This window comes from Meleagris gallopavo, chromosome 2 (genome assembly GCF_905368555.1).
Source record: "Meleagris gallopavo chromosome 2, MGAL_WU_HG_1.1, whole genome shotgun sequence".
Taxonomy (NCBI): Eukaryota; Metazoa; Chordata; class Aves; order Galliformes; family Phasianidae; genus Meleagris; species Meleagris gallopavo.
Genome location: NC_139405.1, coordinates 44,460,583 through 44,479,003, shown reverse-complemented (window position 1 = coordinate 44,479,003; position 18,421 = coordinate 44,460,583). Strand labels below are relative to the sequence as shown.

At 43.1% G+C, this 18,421-nt stretch overlaps 1 protein-coding gene across 2 annotated transcripts in view; it reads right to left on the bottom strand.

The window, feature by feature from the left end:
• AGPAT4 (1-acylglycerol-3-phosphate O-acyltransferase 4) overlaps positions 1-13,893 on the bottom strand; it is a 71,875-nt gene extending 57,982 nt beyond the window's left edge. The window contains exon 1 of one of the 2 annotated variants that reach the window (XM_085216940.1): positions 13,716-13,893. The gene's annotated coding sequence lies outside the window, so the exon portion shown is untranslated. The remainder of the gene's footprint in view (positions 1-13,715) is intronic. The other variant, XM_085216939.1, reaches the window with a different exon arrangement.
• Between the last annotated feature and the right edge of the window lie 4,528 nt (positions 13,894-18,421).

Genomic DNA, 18,421 nt, shown 5'->3' with positions numbered 1-18,421 from the left:
AGGTTTGCAGCTTTATGTTAGAATTTTTGCTTTCTTCTGTGTGCTGTTCCAACCATGCTCCCAAACCAAGAGGTAGCAGCAGCTTCCAGCTTTACTAGCTTGTTCCCTTGTTCTATCCAAATACCAGTTGATTTTGGCAGAAGAATAAAAGCTTGACTATGCACAATATACACAATTTGTCCAATTATTCCTTGACACTGTAATTCCAACAGTTATGCTCCGTAAACCCAGAAAGGAAACATCAACAGCAGCACTAACCCCTGACCCAGCAGTGTTTCCAGAAAACCTGCTCTTAGGTTACTTCAAAAGGTCTGTACAATTTTGGAAATGAATGATCCAACCTTAGCTGCTGAGAATCCAGAGGAAATGTCCTCTTGCCAAGCATACCAGCCTGTCAAAAACCATACTGAACCTCTGCAGCCATCACTACCACCAACTCTTGGCTCACTTGCTAGGAGGAAAAATACTAAGGCACGATCTCTCAGTAATCAATACCCTCGTCTTTTGACTGTGGTTAAGGAGAAGGTGCTGCCACGCTGCTCCCTTCCTAAACCATTTCTCCTTGTGAGGCACAGGGGAGTTTGCCCAAAAAGGAAGCCCTGAGACAATATTTCCAAATATGCCAATCACAGGCAATAACAAAACAGCAGCTGTCAGCATCCCAGGGAATTAACTGATAAAAAAATCTTAATGCCCATCCTCCTAGTTTATAGAAGACCGCATTATGTGAAGCAGTGAGTCTAAATCAGTGTCCTGAAACATTTGTTTTACTGCCCTTGCTGACTATGCTTACTGCAAGAATATGCTTACATACAAGAACTGCTACAAAGCAACAGGAACATATTCAGCCAGGTTTTCAACCACAAGGAAGATGAAGCAAAAATTAAGAAAGAGAATCTGTGCTGTGGGATAATTTATATAAAGTGTTTATGGCAGTCCCAAGCCTATTATTAGTAGTTAAAATGTGTCCTTTGTGTATTACAGACATTGTTCCTTTTATCTTGCCGTACTATTCAATATCAAAGCAGACAGCATCTGTAGCTCAGAATTGCAGAGCAGGCCTGTGTTCATTGCACTGTCATTATACTTGTAAAAAACTTTTCAAGCTTTGACCAACTGTGTGCTACAGATACGCTTCTTCAGATGGCAGCAATTTATTAGTATGGCTGCCTGAATACCTTGTTTTTGCTGAAAGTTAAATAGAATGAGAAACGTTGTCTAGTAGGAATCATTGTAATGATTCATCCTGGAGCCCTTTGTGTCACATTATCAGGATAGAATCAAATACCTAACAGAGGGAAAAAATTAACAGTAGTAAAACAATGTTTTGAATAAGTATACAGAGAAAAATTTAAAAAAATCTCTAGTTCAGACTATATTACTTTATTGAGTATCAGGATTAGATCATTTAAATAAAACTGTTAGATTGAAAGAAAACAGTGGCTTATAGACTGCAAAATGCCTGAAACCACAATGATTGGTTTTATCCTACTGCCCTTGGTTAAAACTGATCAAAAGCTTTTTGTGCTAGCTAGTCTGTTTAATTCACAAAGATCAGAAGAGAATGTATCCAAAGAACCATCCATGAAATTAAAGTGAAAACATGGCCTACTTACAGGGGAGACCTGGAAACTCACTATTTGATAAGATCAACAAAATTCTTCAGTAGCAAGCAGTTGATTGACAGTATTTATGAAGAGGAAAAGCAGTTGATTGACAGAGTCAGTGAGGAGGAAGAACTCACCAGAACGCTAGTACATCAGTTTGCTTTTATCCCTGCAACAGTGATTAAACTACATTAAAATCTTAGATTTTATGTGCATCATTTACTTAATGTTAAGCCTATAAAACAAAGCTTCACAGAATTAAGAGACATCAATGAGCTGACTGTGATAAAATGTGTTTTCTGTCTTATTGTTTGATGAAGCCACAGTGGAATATTTAAAACTCATTTCTTCCTCATGCTCATACTTCAGATATGACATTTCAATTCTGTAAAGCTTCCATGAAATGTTTTAGCAAACTAAAACTACTTAAACAGTACCACTGAAATGAACGTAATCTAACTTGCCACAAAAGAAAATGACATTAGAGACACTGCTGGTATTTTAGTTTTCTGAGAAGTAATGTGACTAGAGATTAATTTTCTCCTCTGATTAAATGAAATTTATTTTTCCTACATAGCACTAGTTCAGTGTTTTATTTGCTCACACAAACTTATTCTTTATAAGATTTGTTTCAATATGATAGGACTATTTCCATTACTCAAACTCCAAGAAAAGCAGTTCATTCTTTGCACAGGCTATATAGTAGCTGAAAATTAATTTTCAAGAATCAAGCCTGATCTTGACAGAGGTCTAGAAACTTGCTTTCTAGGAATTCACAGGAACTTTTCCCATGTGCTCAGCCTTACTTAAGTTCCTCATGGGTAACATCACACTGGTCTAAGTGATAAAAGTATGAACTCTTTAATTCTTAATCCATGATGCTAGTTTAATAAACTACACTGATTTCCTTGTAGATAATGGCTGAAAATTACAGCAATCTTCTATAAAACAAAAGGGCCAATTGATGCATTTTCTCAGAAGCTATTAAGATCAGATTGCTGCCAAGAAGCTCTCTTCTATCAGACACCCCTTAAAACAAGTTAGAAGAAAACGGCCAGCCAGTGCATCAAAAACAGACAGGAATGTTCTTTAATAACAGTTTTCAGTTGGATACAAAACAAAAGACTCAAACCTCAAATGCCTGTCTTGGGAACAAGTCAACAAGCATCTATTCATGTGATTAAAAGGTCACAAGATTAGGTTTAAAAGAAGATTCCATGATCACTCATTCTCTCCAATTCTTCCCCTAGTTCCTCTCTTCAGCAAGGTCCACTCTGTTTTCTACTTCAACTAGTCTCTACATTCTCTTCTGCTTGGAAAAAAAATGGTTAGAAGGACACAGAAAAGACAAGACAACATTACACCAGTGATAAACAAGGTGAACATCTCTCTTCTGGCAGAGGCTGCTGCCAATTAAGAACACCACATAGTGCTTCAAAGTCTGCAAGAGATTACAACTAGGGCTCATCTTATAGAACAAAACTATGCACTTTCACAGAAAGCATGAGAACAAAGCTGAGAACTATCACCCACCTCCTTCAAAATTTATTCACACTGGCATCTGGGCTAAGTTAATATTATATTACTTACAACTATTGCCAGGACAGCATTGGAAATGGTTCTTTTCAGAAAAGTGTATTTCAAGCCTAGACAAAGGTTTTTGTTCATGTCTACTCTTTGATAAAGTGCTAACACTTAAAACTTAAATGCTCTGCTGCAAGTTAAGGAAAAATAAGCATACAATGATGATGCCTATTCTTGCATTTTCTTGTCTAAATTAGATTCTCGGATAGAGAAGAGTAAGCACAGGTCAAATTACAGCAGTTTCTGAACGGCCTCTAAGTGCCTTTCAATTGCCATCAGAACGGCAGAGATAGTGGCATTGTTTTTCATATCAGAGTTCATCTAAACACTGTTTCTGTATATGGAATGTATAGGCAAGGCAGTCACAGGAAGCCCTTGTGCTCCTCTTGTCAGTGAGCATCAAAAGTCAGCAACAGCAAGGCTGTGTCCACAGGTGTATTTGCTTTCAAGGGGTATGCATCTATACATGCCATGGCAAAAAAAAGTCTGAAGAGTTACCTATGTGCCTCGTGCTTAATCAGGGTTTGAATCACTTCTCCCTCTCCCCCAAAGGCAACTATTAAAGTATCACCTCTACCAAAAAGTCCCAGAGTGGGGAAACGTTTGAGTATATCTAACACCCTTTCCCTACACTTACAGGAACTCCAGAAAGCTTTTCAGCTTTCCTGAGAGGTCACATGTTCCTAAACTGCTTATATTGTAACCTGCACAGCTTCAAAGGAGAGATCATTCCATTTGGCTATTTTAAAGGCTGAAGAATGAATACTATCTATCAGCTAGTTTCAGGATTTCCAGCTTAGAGACTTGACACATATACTGGATTTACGCAGCAAGATTTTGGCAGTGGTGGGAAGGCCTCTGTGAGCAGAGCGCAGAAGCTGCCCCTTGTGAGCTCAGAGACCAGCTCCAAGCCAGCTTCAAAGGAGACCCGCCACTGCCACAACTGAGCCATGAGTGACTCTGGATATACCTCTGGGAAAGCAGATTTAAGAGAGGGGAAAACTGATGTGTGACAGCATCTGGGAGAAAGGAGGGAGTAATACAAGAGAAACAGCCACGAGGGCCCCAAGGTCAGTGCAGCAGGAGGGGAGGAGGTGCTCCAGGCACAGAGCAGCAGCAACCTGCAGCCCATGGATACTATGCAGAGCAGATCTCCACATGCAGCCACAGAGGAGCCTGCAGTGTAGCAGTGGATAAGGCTTAAAGGAACTGCAGCCCACGGAGAGCCCCAGGTTGGAGTCTGTGGGGACCACTGCAGTCCTGAAGGATATGCCCTGCGGTATAGAGCTGCGCTGAGGCTGTGCTTGGAAAACTGCAACCTGTGGGACACCCACACAGGATCAGATCGGGAAAGATCCCCCACTGGAACAGCAGCAATCATGAGGGAGTGGCAGAAACAGAACTTCATTGATTGACCACAGCCCCCACTCCCTGTTCCCCTGTACTGCTCAGAGGGAAGAGGTAGAAGAGGGTGAATGGGGGGAGACAGATGGAGGGCAGGAAGGGAGAAGCTTTAATTCACTTTCAGTTCTGACTGCTCTAGTCAGTTAGGTAATAAATTATATTAATCACCCTACACTGAGTCTGTTTCCTCCATGACAGTAACAGCTGAGTGATCTCTTGCCCTCACCTCAACCCTTGAACCTCTTCACGTTCTATTTTCTCCCTCACTGCTTTGAGAAGGGGGAGTGAATGAGCAGTGTGGTGGACTTTAGCCATCACCGTGAAGTCAACATACTACAAAACTGAATTTTTAATTTATTTTCTATTAAGCACAGAGACAACTAGCATCACAGAGTCCAAACTAAAGAAACAAAAGTAACCCAAGCTTTTCCCCCCTTTCTATTTTCTTCCTGCTGTCAACTAATGTCAGGGCAAGACAGCCATGCCAGCCCTTCAAGTCTGCCAGAATATGAGTTCTTTATCCCTGCTTGCAGATTGTCTGCTGGTAAAACACTGCATAGCTCCTGTTTGCCTTGACAGCCTCAGGGCTTGCCCCCTTACTGCATGGAAAGGAACCACACAAGGGGAAGCTGGCTATTTGGGAGAGGTATGCACAGTGCAGAAAAGGGAAGGCAAGATGGAGAGCTACTGCCAAGTTTAGGTGAACAGCAGCTCAATCGTGCTTCTTCTTCCAGGAGAATTAAATATTCAGGGAGGAGGAAGCTGAAAGAGGGCACCAAAGGAATCTGGGCTTAAATCTAAAGTTGGGCAATATAGAACTCCTGGGGGTGCTGAGTTTAGGGAACACAGGGTCAGCAGAGCTTGATGTTGAGGGAAGTATTTATTTGATGAGGGTAAACTTGAAGTTAAGCACTTCTTCTCCAAGCCTCAAAAGAAATTCTCAAAAAATTTGGCTGGGTGAAGCACAGCAGTCATCTACGGTGCAGGATAGGACATTCACAAAAATGGCAGCAGAAGGCAAGCTGCTTCTTTCCTGTATGCCAAGAGTTGCCCTTCAGCAGTTTCCCACCCAAGCTCCTGGATTTCAATACTTTACAAAATACACATTTCTCAAAATCACAACTATCTGCTTTTTCCTCAGGAAAAACTAAAAGAAAGAGCTCCTGAAGATACTTAAGAGCTGAAGGACTCTATCAGAGTTCAGTTCTGTATACCACAGAGTTCCTCTGATTCCTCTTACTTTCTCTACATCCACCAATCCAACAAGTTACGTGTCCCAACAACAAGGCAATATAAACACTAGCCAAATTTAAGAATTGAGCAAGAGAGCAGAACTAAACAAGAAGCACAGTCTTACAAGAAAAGATGTAAGAATCTAGGAAGGGTATGAACTAGACTGTCTGACAGATATAAGTGACCTGGACAGTTCCTCAGATGTAACTGAGGTGAACAACACATACAGTCCAGGACAGGTATCTGTATCATGTGCTTGCAGCCAACATCATACTCAATCTCGAGTCACCATAGGCAACATTAAGTGCTTAGTCAAAGGTAACTAGGACCGTGTATTATTGTTTTCTGGCACTTTCCTCCTGCAAAAACAAATAAATATGCAAAACCCTCAAAACGCCCTTCTATCAACACACTTCGGTGAGTGATCAGCTTCCTGCCAAAGTACCAGAGGCTCAAACAACAGGATCTGAATGTCTGCAGCAAACCCATCCTTCTCTCATATACACTATGTATATAGATATAATAGATACATAGTGTGTCTATTAACATATTTTATATATATAAATATGTATGCATGCACACATGCTTTTGTGCTAATTAATGAATATGCACAGAACACTCATATGCTGTATGAGGCACGAGGCAATTCCCTATCTGAGGGACAGAGATGAGTCCTCAGCACACAACCTGTGGGAAATAGCTCAGTGGTTAGATCCATAACACTGCTTACATGCACAGAAAACTAACAAATTAAAAAAGTAAGAAAATGGGAGGGCCAGGAGAGCAGAATGTTGCCACTTGCAACATTGTGGCACCTATCCAGCATCAAGGGCACACTTCACAACCTCTGTATTGGGCATTTCAGGAATAGATCCAGCACAAGAGTAGCTAGCAAGTTGCTTGTTATAAAAAAGTTTTTTAAAAGAGCTAGAAGAAAAGAAGTGGATGGTGTGGGCTGGAGACAACAGACAAAGGCTCATTCAGCAGCTTGCATTAAACCAGGGTTAACTTAAAAAAAAATAAAAAAAAAGTGCTGAGAGCACTCTTCATGGGAAACCTCTTCTATGAAGACTCACCATTTTTTCCTTGCCAAACACTGATCACTGCTGTCTTTTCAAAGGACTGTAAATCACAGTCACAACACCACAAGGGATAGTGCAGGGTACAGAAACTGCGTAAGCTCTTGACAGACGAAATCCTTGCCCTGCATCCCAACCAGCTTTAGGTGTGAGGCACCAATGAAACACAGGTCACACCATTAGTTTAAAACCTTAAATATTTAATACTCCAGTTTTTACCCTCTAGTTAGGTAATTAAGAAGTTAAGACTACAGAATTATTACCTTTATCTTCAGATCAGCAGCAGACAGATTTCTACACCACTAACATACTGTTTTATGCAGGCAGAGAAGTTCTGCATCCACTCACTGTGGACTTGGAGCAACTCCATTTGTACATACAAGATCAAATTCTTTATTGATAGGATTAGAAAATACCACAGATTTTTGTTACTAATTTCAGATGAAAGGAGTAGATGGATCCAAGGAAATCTCCTGTTATTCAGCAGGCCTGACAAGATCTACCTTGCTACTCTTATCTTAGACAGTGGGAGCTCACAAGGCTGTTGCAAAGCCTGACATTCACATGGCAGAACCAACTTCAGAACCATGACCTGCCAGGTTTCCAGGGTCCATCCTCCTTTATTTGCCTTCTTGCCTGCGCTCCAGCTTCCCTCCAACAGTTTCTGACAGGCCAGGTATGCATAACAGAGAGGGAAAGGATGCACCCAACATGCCTGGGGATCTTCAGCAGCAACAGATAGTGTAAAAAGTATAAATGCAGACTGCGCAAACTAGGATGTGTGTACTCATCCAATGGCTTCTATTTTCCCTCCATTTTTCTGTTTCTCAAGAAACAGGAGTCAAGTATATAGCAATTTAGATGGAGCTGTACCATAAACTAGAAGGTACATCTTTCATACCAAATTGATAGCATTGCGCGCACATGCACACAACAAACGCAAATATCTGTCACTGTATCCAAGAAGAAATTAAAGCTAGAGAGCACCATGTTCTTCCCCTCTCCTGCAGACCCAGGAGCTGCCAGGGCACGTGGGCCAGGCAGCACCCACTGTGCTTCCTCCTTGCAGGGCTATGAGGGAACAGCTCAGACCTCTTTTGTGAGGGGACCCAAAAGCTTCCAGGACAAATCACAAGATGCAATTAGGAGTGCTGGAAATGAGAAGTGCCATCCACCTGAATTACAACTTCAGTGAGTCAGGTTGGCTGGATTTTTTTCTTCCGACAGTGATTTTGAAGAACTGGATCCTTCAACTAATCCATTTGCATGTTTTTAATTAATATTAAAAAGTATTCATTGATATGCTCTTTGAATATTGAAGAAAGCTAAAAAAAAAAAAAAAAAAAAGAAATCTTCTGTTTAGCAGGACTTATTTTTGTTCACCTCCAAGTATTAATTAAATGTGGCTGTATGCTAGCACATGACACTGAAGAATATGAAGTATACCTGAATTTCTCCTTTATGAAAATCACATACTGCAACTGAAATGCCAATGCGTGCACAAGATGTAACCCACACCAATCACAGAAAATACTTCTTTATTGTATTTTCCATGCATGCAGCAGGGAAGCATCCAGATGCACTGTTCCAAGAAAAGCAACTTCTACCTCAGAGAGGTAACACCCAATACCTTTGGGTCTTACAGCTTTTTTTTTTTTTTTTTTTTTTTTTTTTTGCATGTTCCCCTCCCAAGAAAAAAAGATTCTAGCATCAGCAAAAGGCTCAGCTGCACCCACACACCAAGCAATCAGACATTCAGATGCCAGGTTAAAAAAAAAAAAGACCAACACAACAAAACAACAAATAAATAATGGTGACTGCTTTTTATCCATGCTTCAGTGGTCATACTCTGCATCAATTTTCACTTATCTCTGCCTCAAAGATGTATGCTTCATAACTGTTTGCTCACAGTGAACTCAGAACTTACCCAGCCTCCTCATCCTCCCCCCGTCATCAGTCCCCTAGCAGACTGATATAATCTGAGAACTTCAGAGAATAAAAGCCTTTATCACAGACATAGGCTTTATCGAGTCCAATAATAGAGGGAAGTTTCATTTTGGTCCTCATTCAAATCCTACTGAAGCCAAAAGAAATCTCTCGACAAGCTTTGCTCATTCTTGTTATTTGGAAAACATTATCCCCCAGAAACTGCCAAGTGTCATATAATTAATCAATGTATTCCCAGTACCTAAAGTTACAGCTAGTCAAAGCCACCTTAGACTTCCAGCAAAATGATTTATTTGGCAATGGTGCATTTATTTGACCTGCATTGACTTGCAGGTGTGCCAAGATGTTACAGTTCCTAAACGTTCTGGTAAGAATCCAGTAGAATTTTTACAAACTTTCTAGGAAGGAAATTAAGTACATCAACACCTACCTGGACTTTCTCTGCACAACTTCAGGTGCCTAAACCCTGTTAAATGTCTGGCTTTGAGCCTTTGTCCTGGTAATTTCAAATGAACATGGGACAGTTTTACAATGAAGCTCTTTTGTCACAGGTCAGGAGAATTGCAGTACTTACTCATGCACTCAGAGGATTATGCAAATCCATGTGAAAACTAGGCAGCAACACAACAAAGGCTCAATGAATTTGGGATCCATACACTCCTAGTTATCCTTCTGCTTATTTATAACCTTATTGTGCCTGCCACCATTGGGTGACAAGGACAGTCTCCTTTAATTACTTTGCTCCTCTAGACGCTTGTTTTACATCTGCTGGTTGTGGGAAGACAGTGGTATCCCTGCTGCCTAGTGCCTGTTGATTTGGTGACACTGATGTTACTGAATTGCTTTCAATGTAGTTTTCACTAGTATTAGATCAAAGAAACTAAATGTCTGTGCAAGCTTCAGCACTGTCTAAACATATCCACGCAACCATAAAATCAACTAAAGCACTGTTAACCCTTGACAAACCACCTGTGGCAAAATGGGAAAAATCTCAATTTTATTTCAAGAGTCAGTTCCTACACAGAGAACTTCCGGAAGAGCAGAGTAGCATCTGCAATAACAGTATTACCATGCTTTTCAGCAGCTTTGGGAAATAAGAGAAAAACAATGATATGTGAAGAAAGAGCCTGGAGAAAGAAGAAGTGGGACATGATTGACTTTCACACAGTAGTCCTTTCGTGTAATCACATGCAATTTCTACGCATGGATTTCCCCCAAAGATTTTCTTTTCCTGCCTCTAAAAACAAGTTTTCAGTTAGGAGTCCGTCTGTTCTCTGAGAGACAAAAAAAGATTGCACAATCTGCCAACTGAATCTGTACAGGCAAGCCTTCCTATTCATCTGGATACTGCTGGAGAAATACAACTGAAATTTGGTTTTGTTGATCAGAAAAAAAGCAATTAATGTCATATTCTGACATATTTGTACAAAATTTTGCGGATATAGTAAACAATCACGCACGTACATGAGAGGCACAATGCGAGTCTCTGCCTGCAGCTCCTAAACTTCTGGCAAGTAAACCTTCTCTTGGTGATCTCTGACTTCCTTCCAGCCTAGAACTGGTTAATTGCCTTTCCCTGTTCCTGTTATCTATGTTACAGCAAAAACCTCAAGCCAGGTCAGCTCATTTGCAAGCAACAGAAAATGACTTCTGTGTTACACCGTGCTGCTACGAGCTTAACAAAGCAGACAGAAGAGCTGAAGGTGAAAGTGGAGCTGTAGAAGTAAGAAGATTAAATTCAAAACAAAGAGCAGACAACTATCAGGACATACCCAGCATCTCCCAGCTGTGGGTTCACTACAGCTGATGGCCCTCCCCATCCAGCCCCTAACACTCCTCGTGCTCCCTTTCAGGAAAACCACTACGGCCATTATCTTTTCCTCGCGTTATCTAAAAGCAGACTTTACAGCATCACTGTCCTTGCCATGGAACACAGTTATTCTCACTCATTTGCATTTCCTCTTTTTCTGACCTCACCTTGACCCTACCACATCTCCACTCTGATGCACTGGAAGAGGAAAGGGGAATAAGAAAAAAAAAACCACCAAGAAAATGAAATGATTCAGCAGTTTCTGGGAAGCACAGGAGCATTAGTCAGAGGTGATAAGGGTAATAGCAACAGCAAGCTGTGAATGGTGACCGAACAACAGACTGCTGGATACACTTCCCCAAACCCCTGAAACCGAATAGCTGGGGAAAGCCAACCCTCACCAGAAAAGGACACTATCAGCTGCCCAGGACCAGTGCTGAAACCAACTGAGCATACAGGTACTGCTCTTCAGTCACATTCCTTTCTTACAGACAAGCCCAGTGCATCCCACCGAGCTAAAGAAACATACCTGGGAAGACAGCTGCCCTGTATAAAGTTCTCTCCAATTAAGGAGATCCACAGCTACAAAAGCTTTCACTGACTAAAGGTTATGCACACTGCACTAAAATGTATTGCTGCTCTCTTGTTCCTCTTCACCCTTATCAGGATATACAAGCAACAGTGGTGATGCAGCTGGATAGGGAAGTATGCATCTACATCAAGCCCCACATGTTTGACTTCTTAAAGACCAAAATTACTAATACAAGTTCTAAGGGCTGCAGACACATGTGCAAGAATGACATTTGCTAGCCCTAGCAGAGTCATAACAGTACCTGCCTAGGTTGAGGAGATTTCCAGGGGCACTCTTCCCAGCCTTCATCTTTCAGCAATACACAAAATCAAGGTTTACAAAGCAAGACAATTGTATGGGGCTGCTGAACCACAGCCTGAACCTTTGATTGACCACCTGAGGTGAGCAATGAGTCAGCCACAGGAGCACAGGTGAAGGCAATTCACTCTCCTAGACCCATTTAAGAGCTGACTGCCAGTGGGGAAGGATCTCTCTGGAGATCTGCTCCATCAGGAGTTCATCTCACGAGCCAAGGACAGGGTGAGTGACTTTCTCTCATTTCTCCAATATAAATTATATTAGCCAAGCTCCTGGAGATATATATATATATATATCTCCTCTTTTCAGCAGGACAGAGTAAAGCCATAGGATTCCCACCCATAATCTTCAAGGCAGCCTTTCTTCTTTATGTTGCAATATGTATGTTAAGCTGTAAATGATGCACAACCATCACCTCAAGAAAGCATGGCTCCTTCCTGAGAAGCCTTTGTGCAGTTCACTGTCCCCTCTGTGCAGTTTCTCCACTCAGAAAATACCATGCTTACAGCTTCTTATGAAGCACGTATTAACATCTGTTATTTAAATGCTTACCAACAATACAACCAAACTTTGCTTAAGAGCAACTCTTACCCACCAGCAGCTTACAATGCCTCCTCTGTTCATTGTAGGCATATTTTCAGATATATTTTTTCACATGAACTCTGGCCCTCCTTCTTCTATAACACACTGCTACCATTTCATTTTTAGATACAGCTTATTCAGGCATTGTTATGTAGAACATTAAAAGGAAAAAGCAAAGCTATGCATAAATTTATAAAAAATTCCTACAGTGAACATAAATGGATTTTCATCCATAGTACAGCAGAATGTATTTGGAAAAAACACAGCATTATATCTGTCACAAACAGCTAGAGAAAGTTGCCAGGCAGTAAATGACAGCAAACATTTACAGCACATCAACTCACTACAGTCAGCGTTTATGCAAAGGTAGCCCTAGCATATTACAAGCCAATTAGTGTGTGTTTAAAGTGCTGTTAATATCCATGTGAGAAGTTAGTGAAGAAAGAAGGCTGCAGCCTTGAGCTTACACTGCTCCGCACTCTTACTGCTTCCCCGCTCCACCAGCTTTTAGTTCCTTGCAACTCACTCTCAGGGAGAAGTGGTTATCAGCAGCAGCTGTCTGTGAGTGTCCATACAGCTCCCCGGGCTGGGTGCATGGCTGTTTGTACAGAAGCACTCATGGGATTTTTTGGGAGAGGGTGAGAATGAGAAGGACCTTCTCGTATTCTCCCATTCGCAAAGAATTTCGGTTTCCATGCAGCAGCAAGGTTATGCCGTCCCACACAAACACCTGCGTAAGGCACATCGCTCCTAGAGCTCTACACGTAGTACTGAAATAGTTATAACTTGGGAAGGTACGATAATGACCCAAACCCTCCACATGACATCGTTTAAGCAGACTCTTTATTCTGTCCTCTTTTCAGCCTTAAACGCACACACTTAGTGAGAAAATTGTACTGGGGGTTGCACCTTAGCTTCACAACCCTTCCTCGGAGCTTCCCCCCAGCCTGCTATTAGCCACAACACTCGGTCCGGTCGTAGCCATTGTTTCCCTCAACCGAAGCCTCCTCAGGAAGGCAGCAGAGCTCCACAGGCGAGCGCGCCGCCAGGCAGGGGCTCCCGTCCTCCGTCCCCCGGCGCTCGCCACGCCTCAGCTCGCACCAATCAGCCCCACTACCTGTGCCTGCGGCGGCCGAGCCGGGTTGTGCGCCCACCACCACCACCATCCCCCCCGCCCATTTCCCCAACAATCCCGCCGCGCCGACAGGGGACAACAGGACGGATGGAGGAGAGGGGACGCACCCCCAACCCCCCACCCGGCCGGGCTGCAGCGTCCCGCCGGAGTGAGGCCGCCGCTCTCCTCCCGTTTCCACGGAAACCCCGGGGCGGCGCGAGGCGCCGGAAGATTCTCGGCGGCAGACACGGCGCGGCCAGCGGCGGCGGGTGGGGGATGAACCGCAGCCCGCTTCCCGCCGCGCCTCGCCCCGCGCACACACCCCCACACCCCGCCCGACCGCCGGCGCTGATGGGCTGGGGAAGACGGCTCTTTGTTGTTTGTTTCCAAACCGGGCGCCAGTCGGCTCGAGAGGCGCAGCCCCGCACCTGAGGAGCCCTCCGGCCGCCAGGGGAAGAGCACGTACCTGGCGCCGCCGAGCCTGGGCATGGGCGCGCGCTGAGGCGCCGGGAGCGGGCGGCACCACGCCGAGCCGAGCCGCGGCTCGCCAACTGCCACTAGTTTGCACGCGCCGGGAGGCGGCGGGCTCGGGCGGGGCTGCCTGGCTCCACCCGCCGGGCGGCTCCCTGGCCCCCTCGCCTTCCCTCCCAGCCGCCATGTCACTTCCTCCCCGACCCGGGGGGAGACCTCTTCCCCCGCCTCGGGGTTGCCTGCTTTGGGACGGCTCTGAGAACGGAACGCCGGGCTGAGCCTTGGCAATGGGGTAGAGATGGGCGGGCTGGGCTGTGGCGGCATGCGGGCCCTCTGGGGACGGGCTGCGAGGTGAACGGCACCTGTGTGCGTCTGCCGCTTGAGAGAAAAATTGGGGAATAGAATAGCGGCTGATCCGCCTGGACACCATGAGATGCAGGTGGTAGCCATGCAAGCGAGCAGCGGGTATCCTGACGCGCTGTGATCGCCGCCTGTGGGAGCACAAACGTTCCTGAATAGGGAACAGCAAGAACCGCGTCTGTTAAATACCCAGAGTATCAGAAGGTGATCATGCTGGGGATGACGCGTCATCGCAGGCGGCACTGTCAGCTCCGCAGGTCGTGCATTTACACTGGGGCTGGAGTGTTCTGGCATGATCTGTGACATCCTGATCCATAGCAGCCATACAGCATCCCTATTCATCCTGAAAGTAGAACCGTTTAAATACTTTAAGCCATCACTAAAGTACAGAAGACTAGACTGGATATAAGGAAGAAGTTTTTTACAATAGGGGTGGTGAGGCACTGGGACAGGCTGCCTGGTGTGGGAATTCAGGAAAAACTGTTCAGAACAGCAGCTGTGGAGCAAGATAAACAGCATGAGAACCAAGGACACCTCCAGAAGAAGAAAGAACATCTCACGGCTCTGATTGGATAAGTGCCTGCATGAATGGTTGAAGAGTGTTTTGTAGAATGCTCTGTTGACATGTAAAGGTGGATGGGAAGGCTAGAAAACTTGTGAAGGTATACAAGTGATGTGAGAACTTGTAATAAACAATTTGGATCATTCAGATCTGAGTCCGTGCATCAGACGCTGCAGCCTGGAGAGGTGGTGGATACCTGAAGGCATCCAATGTCAGGCTAGACAGGGCTCTGAGCAATCTGATCTAGCTGTAGGCATCCCTGTTCACTGCAGGGGATTTGGACAAGATGGCTGTTAAGGGTACCTTCCAACTTTAAGGATTCTATGATTCAAAGTTGTTTATGGAGAATCAGAAAAAGGATATAAGCAAGACTAGTTCCAGGAGCACACTGAGTACCAAGTTACAGGGAAGCATCCCATCTAAAAAGGCCATGCATGGGAAGGACAGGTGCGGTGTCTATCAGAGAGCAGAAAGGGCAAGGCAGCTGTACAAGTCTGGATCAGAAAGCTGACCACAGCACCAGCAGTAACTTGGTCAGCCAGAGCCCAGTGCAAGGAGCAGGGTCCGCTAATGGTCCCCCCAAAATGGAGCAATAAGCAGTGCAGAGTTTGTTCAGGCAGTCTAACTAGGAGATGGGGTCAGAGAGAGAGTCAAGGTTGCAACAGGGGTTCAGCCAGGAAACAAGGCCTGAGACAGGACTGATAGCACATCCACCTCCTACATAGCTCATGCAGAAGCTTAATATCCAGACCTGAACTCAAATGGGCCCAATTTCTGAGGGCAGAGCATGTGAGTGCAGGTCTCACGTGAGGCTGGTCTGGGCTGTTAAGACCTGATGGCTTTGTAAGATTCTTCTTGGTGAATATATGGACTCCTGAAGAAGGCCAAGATTTAGCACGTTTGTGCCATTCAGTCATGGAAGCGTTGAATCCAGCTCACTAATATACTCAGGCTAGTAGTGGTCTAACTACTGAGGATTAGTAAAGGGTATTTTCACAGCCATACTTTAAAAGGCTGATCCTGTGTACCCATCTTAGGAAGGGGCACTTCTAGGTAGGGAGATGAGATCCCTAATCAAGGTAGTGTGTAACTCAGCTAAGCATCCCCTATCAGCTATTTTAAGCAGCTGTGTGTGCTACACGTACAGATTTTCTGGGTTTAAGTTGAAGGCATCTCCTTCAGGATTCAGGTATTTTTTTTTATGAGCCAAGTATTCAGAAATCAGGCATCTAGCACTAAATGTGGTTGTACCCATTTATCTTTTCTGATCTGTCTCTGAGAACAAAATCTCTGCAGCTGATTATTTTTACATTACTTCTTTTCTGAGAAATTATAATAAAAATCTGGCTTCTTGTTTTCATTATTATTAAGCTGCAGCTTAACATAACAATTTGTGAATGCTTCACACTTGAGAAAAATCTACAGTGGGGAAAGAAATCCTCAATTTGACAGAATGTGTCCTTATAAAAAAATCTAACCAGGAAAATGGGAATAATGTAACCCTTTTATTTAAATTGAAGTTTGAAAAGTGTGCCAATCTTAGAAAGCTGTAAGATTCCATGGTAATGACTGAAACTGAAAAGCCTATAGCAAACAATGCTTCTATAATTAAAAGCAAGGTTTGTCAGGTCCTCACTATGTATTTTTTTTTTTAAATGCTATCAATGCAGATGATAGAAAGGAATCAGATGAACTTTCCTTAAGCTCTAACTTCCAGAGCAGCAAATAGAGTGGATTAAGATATGTACGGTCAATTAAAAATCCCACCATACAGACAAGGACAGCTAAATTGAGTATCTTCAGGTCTCAGTTCTGGCATTTCCTTTTGAGTGCTTGAATTTGCACTTTCAATGCAGTTTTTTTTTTTTTTTTTCCTGCTTGCTTGTGGGCACATAAATAGCTTATTTGCATTGGGCAAGACTCAGGAGTTAAGTCAGGAACTTATACCAGGCGATGACTCTGCTGCAATGCCAGGACCATTTCTCACTGCTTAAAATGGGTAACTTTCAGTGAATCTTTCTGGAAGAAACAGCAAGCAAACAAGCAAATTAAAAACCAACAAAAACCTTCTGCTGAGCTAGATGTGCACTCAGATCAGGAAGGGATCCAGGTATCTCACATGATAGAAGTGAAATTGCTTGCTTGTTCTAGCAGACAGACCCCAGCCCTACTGACACTTTTAAGTGCTTTAAGAATCTGATTTCAGAAATTTGATTTAGTTAAGAGCTTATCTATTCTTGAAAGCTCACAGTTCTAGCTATGGCAGTCTAGTAATAGAAGCAGCACACATAGTACTGATGCTGCTAGATTGATGAGGTGTATACTGTATAGGAATATATGATGATGTACTGCTGTGAGCAGCTGGGTTCAGGAAGCCCAGTTTGCTACTGCTGTGTCTTATTGTTAGATTCTCTGATGTCTAATAAGATAAGTATCATAAACGATACATTTCCCTCATTTAAAGCATTCATAATGTTCCTCTTCTGTGTAGGCTGAATGTAACAAAGATTGTACTGCCAGCTATCCCTCTGTGTGGGCAATAACAGGAAGTCTTTCCTGTACTTGACTTATGTGTCTTTATGAAATCTGTGGGAAAGTAATTGTATCTGAGATCTCGGCTTCTTTTTTGGGGATTCATTAAAATCAACAAACAAGTACAAGAGTCTTGGAGATGATTAATACATATAGCACAGTTTCATTTATTTTTTTTTTACTTATGAAACCAGATGAAAATAAGTGTACACTGGCCAATAAACGTTAACTGTTGGAGAACAAAAATGAAAGCTAACACACATGCAGGTGTATCAACTTAAATATGCTAGTCTGGGATGGCAGTGAAAAATCACTTTTTTTTGGCCCAAGTAACTAGCTTTTCTGGGCAAGTTTTTCTATCTCAGTTATATAGTGGTTCCACCTTCTTCACAGAAAAAAAAAAACAACACCCACTTCCTTACACTATACAGTAATCTCACTGTATGGGGGTATAAATGGAAATATCCTGTTAAAACTAAACCTTGGGTCCACAGTTGGTTTCAAAACAGAGAGCTGTGTGAAGTGCAGTAGAGGCATTTCAGCTCCTGACTGCCTAACCCAACCCTTTACAAAGTCTAGTACATATGGAAAGACTAATGCCATGCAAAATTGCGGAAAAAAAGGACTCAATCATTTATTTTGAATACCATCCCTCTAAGAAATTCCAAGGACCATAACATTAAAAAGTTTAAAAAAAATTACTCTGCAGAACTATACTCAAGTTTTTCCCAACTACTGACATCCACAAAATAAGCATTCCTTACACAAGTGCAAGAATTTCCATGTCTGTTTTAAAAGTTCAGTATGAACCTACCTATAAGGAAAGGAGGGGTTGTTTCCTTCTAAACACAAATGTAATATGGTGTATCACAGATTATTTTCACTCTTTTCTGAAAGCAATGAAGACATCATTGCGTACCGCCTTGGGCCCACAGTTGTTGGGCCCTCAGGTGACTAGCTTTAGAGTATCTGTATGTGCAGGTGGCTGAACTGCCATTTTTCAGACACAGTCTACAAAACTACATGCACAGGAGGTGCTAAGCAACCGAAAATGTGAGGACTTCAACGGGACCTTGAAAATAGAAAGATGCTAAGATCTGTCATGGTCATGGGTATGCGTCTGGGGGTGAAATTCCTCAAAGATCTTAGAGGAAAGATCACTTTGCAGCTGCAAATTAAGTGCTGTTTAGCCAGTACTTGGGAAACCATCACTCTTCCAGAAGAGAGAAGAAACAGCATTGAAAAAA